Source organism: Orycteropus afer, unplaced genomic scaffold (genome assembly GCF_000298275.1).
Source record: "Orycteropus afer afer isolate SDZICR_OR568_19922 unplaced genomic scaffold, OryAfe1.0 scaffold00049, whole genome shotgun sequence".
Lineage (NCBI taxonomy): Eukaryota > Metazoa > Chordata > Mammalia > Tubulidentata > Orycteropodidae > Orycteropus > Orycteropus afer.
The window spans coordinates 12672321-12676601 of NW_006921636.1; the positions used below are offsets into that span (position 1 = coordinate 12672321).

General features: G+C 35.2%; 1 protein-coding gene across 1 annotated transcript in view; it reads left to right on the plus strand.

Moving 5' to 3' along the window:
• SERINC3 (serine incorporator 3) overlaps positions 1 to 4281 on the plus strand; it is a 34747-nt gene that overhangs the window by 14923 nt on the left and 15543 nt on the right. The gene's annotated exons all lie outside the window — the stretch shown is intronic.

Below are 4281 nucleotides of genomic sequence, written 5' to 3' on the forward strand. Positions count from 1 at the left end.
AGAGCTCTTATGTCAGGAACTTGGAAGCAGAGAATCACAAAACAGAGCAACTCTGTCATAATCCAGCTACCCAGCAATCATTCATTGTTAACATACTTGTCTTCCATGCTTTAGTTTCTGTGTGCACATATGTGTGTTTAGAAAAGGTGAAACAAATCATTGAATAATATTGTAATAGTTTGTATTTTATTTATCTTTTAAATGTCCTATATATTCAAGTTGTTTGCAGTTTGACTTTTCTTTTTTCTTGTAATTAGTGAACATATTTTGATCCGGTACAGCACTAAATACCTATACATCTTTGAGCACACCTTTGATTATTTCCTTAGAATTAATACCCAGAATTAGAAGGTTCAACAGCTACAAATATTTTAAAGGCTTTTAGTACGTAATATCAAATTGTTTGGTATTACTGTCATTTATTTAGTATGTTTCTTTTTAAATTAGTAAGAAAAATACCATGTTCACTGTAAACATAAAAGATAGAACTTTATTTAAAGAGTAAAACATACAAATCTGTCTTCACTCACATGCAACCCATTTTCCTATCCAGATGTAACTACTGTTATCCAACCTTTATCTTTATTTCTGCACATACATATGTCATGTTAAAAATAAGCACATACTTATATTGAATGTATTTAAATGTAAACAGGATTGTACTATATGTTGCTCCATGACTACTTCTTTTCACTTAGTGTATGATGAATATCCTTCCATGCCAGTGAATAAATCATTCATTTAACAGGTATTCCATAGACTAGATGTACCATAATTTATTTAACCAAGTGGAAAGAACTGAAGAAAAAATTCAAACCTCAAGTGGCAGTGTTGAAGGATTCTTTGGGCATGATATTGGATGATCAGAAAGCATCAAAAGAATGGAAAGAACACATGAAGTTACTGTACTAAAAAAAAAACTGGTTGACGTTCAGCCATTTCAGGGAAAGCATATGATCAAGAACTGATGATATTGAAGAAAGATGTTCCAGGTGCACTGAAGACACTGGCAAAAACAAGACTTCAGGAAGTGATGAAATACCAATTGAGATGTTTCAACAGATGGATGCAATACTGTAAGTGCTCATCCATCAAGAAATTTGGAGGACTACCTGGCCAACCTCTCAGAGATCCATATTTATGCCCATTCCAAAGAAGGATGATCCAAAAGAATATAGAAATTATCAAACAGTATCATAATATCTCAGGCAGGTAAAATTTTGCTGACAGTAATTCAGAAGTGGTTGCAGCACTTCATGGACATGGAACTGCCAGAAATTCAAGCTGGACTCCGAAGATGAAATAGAATGAGGGATATCATTGCTGATGTCACATGGATCTTGCCTGAAGCAAAGAATACCAGAAAGATGTTTGCCTGTGTTTTATTGACTGAGACGTTCAACTGTGTGGATCATACAAACATTGCAAGGAATAGGAATTCCAGAACACTTAATTGTGTACGTGAGCAACCTGTGCATAGACCAGAAGGCTGTCATTTGAACAGAACAAGGGGATAAGATACTGTATGGTTTAAAATCAGGAACAGCATGTGTCCATGTTGTAGCCCTTTACCCTATTTATTAAATCTGTATGCTGAGCAACTAATCTGAAACAGACTATATGAAGAAGTACGTAGTATCAGAATTGGAGGAAGACTTAGTAACTGTCAGTGATATGCAGATGATTCAAACTTACTTGCTGAAAGCAAAGAAGACTTAAAGCACTAACGGATGAAGATCAAAGACTATAGCCTTCAGTATAGATTATGTCTCAAAATAGAGAAAACAAAAGGTCCTTACACCTGGACTAATAAGCAAGGTCATAATAAACAGAAAATACTGGAGTTGTCAAAGATTTCATGTTACTTGGATCCATAATCACTGTCTATGGAAGAAGCAATCAGTAAATCAAATGAAGTATTGCATTGGGCAAATATGCTGCAAAAGAACTCTTTAAAGTGTTAAAAAACAAAGATGTCATTTTGAAGACAAGGTGCACCTGGCCCAAGCCATGGTATTTTCAGTTGCCTCATAAGCATGTGAAAACTGGACAATGACTAAGGAAGACCAAAGAATAATTGATGCCTTCGAATTCTTGTGTTGGTGAAAAATGTTCAATATACCATGAACTACCAGAAAAATGAAGAAATCTTTCTTGGAAGAAGTACAGATAGAATGTTCCTGTACAATACAGAAGCAAAGGATGGTGAGACTTTGTCTTATGTACCTGGGACATGTTATTGGGGGACCATTCCTTAGAAAAGGATATCATGCTTGCTAGAGTGGCAGCAAAAAGAGGAAGACCTTCTGTGACATGGATTGACACAGAGGCTGTAACAGTGGGCTCAAACAGAGCAGTGATTGTGAGGATGATACAGGACTGGTCAATACTTTGTTCTGTTGTACATAGGGTTGGAGTTGACTAATGGCACATAATAACAACATTGTTGCTCACTTAAATTGTTTGTAATAAGTTTATTTAGGCAAAGGATTTTTAAGTAGTTGAGTTGGGAAGTCTGAAAATCTTTTGCTTCATTCTAAGAAAAAATTATTTTTTACCAATTCATTTCCTTCTTTTTTTCTGTAATACATTTTGGAACACTGTAGTCTAGAAGAGTTTAATAATAATAAGTTGTAGATTGATTGTGCTTTGGAGTAACGCTAAGTAGGGAAATCTTGTATATTTGGATGGAAAAACAGTTAAGAGCTGTGTTAGTAATATCCTAAATCATTGAAATGAGTAGAAACCAGTTTTTTCAAATAAGTTTGTGCTTTGAATTGAACATAAATTAAATGAGCTCAACATTGCTGCAACTGGTCCAAGGATACTGTATGCTACACTTCATATTTTCTCATTTTCAGAGAGAGTTGACACAGCTAATTAGTGATTATCCATGCGAAGGGAAAGGAACTTTAGCTTCAATATTTGAAAATAGCAAATGAGCCACTTTCCAGCTCAGGAATGTTGTGGTATCATTCCTTGCAATGAGAAAGTGGCTGCAGAGTTTGCTGTGAACTAGTCCATTTTGAAAACCTAGGAATCTTCTAGATTCCTTAGAGAAGCTTATAAAGCATGTTAATCAGCACGTAGTTAACAGTTTCCGTAGCTGGAGTGATCAAATGTCTGTCTGCCCAATCCATAAAACGAAATTAGGCAGTCCAGGATGTGAATTCAGTTGCTTGGTGAATTTTGGAATTTACTATTGAGCTAATTCTAACATGAACTGAAATTTCAACCTTAGGACTCCTGTAATTTCACTGTAAGTTCCTGACTACCATAAAAGTGAAATAATGCCACTTTGTTTTTATGTAAAATAGAAGAGTATTGGTCTCTGTTGTAAAAGTTTATTTCTGATATAAATGTGGACATTTATATTGGTTTCCTCCTTTTTTTTTTTAGCTTTATTGTCTGTCACAAGCCTCTGTTATATACTGTCACTCATCTCTGTTGTGCTGTTCTATGTGTACTTCACCAAACCGGACGGCTGCACAGAAAACAAGTTCTTCATCAGTATTAATCTGATCCTTTGCATTGTGGTTTCTGTCATATCAATTCATCCAAAAATTCAGGTATGGTTGTTTTAATTATTATAAAAGTGCTTAAATCATGAGAATAACTCTTTATGAGTCATTAGCCAAGATATTTTAGGGAAATCAACTTGAAAATATAATTGGTTTTAAAATTTCAAAACAAAGCTCATGCTCTTGTGTTTCATCTTTTAAATACTGTACTTTTTAAAATTCATAGAGTTTTAGATGTGAAGTGACTATCCAGATATCACCTCTCCTTTTAAAAATAGAAAACTGAAGTCCGGAAGAGGTGATGGGTCATCTAACAAGTTAGTGGCAAAGCTGGGCTTAGACTCTTCTACTAAGTATGATACACAGGAATCTCCAAGGTTCTGAAATGCCTTGAGAACCAATAGTGCATGCTTCCTCTTTCTTGGTTCTTAAGAAATTCCAAGGTTATTGGTTATATCATTCACCTGTCAAGCAGAACCAGAAGGCTCTCAGTTAATACCTGGTTTTAGAAAGTCGGTCTTTGCAGTCCCTGTGGCATTGCTTTCCTTTTGATTCCATAGGAACACCAGCCTCGTTCTGGCCTCCTGCAGTCCTCTATAATCACTCTCTACACAGTGTACCTCACGTGGTCAGCCATGTCCAATGAACCTGGTAAGTGAATCTCAAAGTACATTTATTTGATGTAAAGAAAATAGGAAGTTGCCCCTTTGGTGGGTGCTAAAACTAGTGCTAAAGCAGTGTTTTTTTTTTTTTTTTTTTT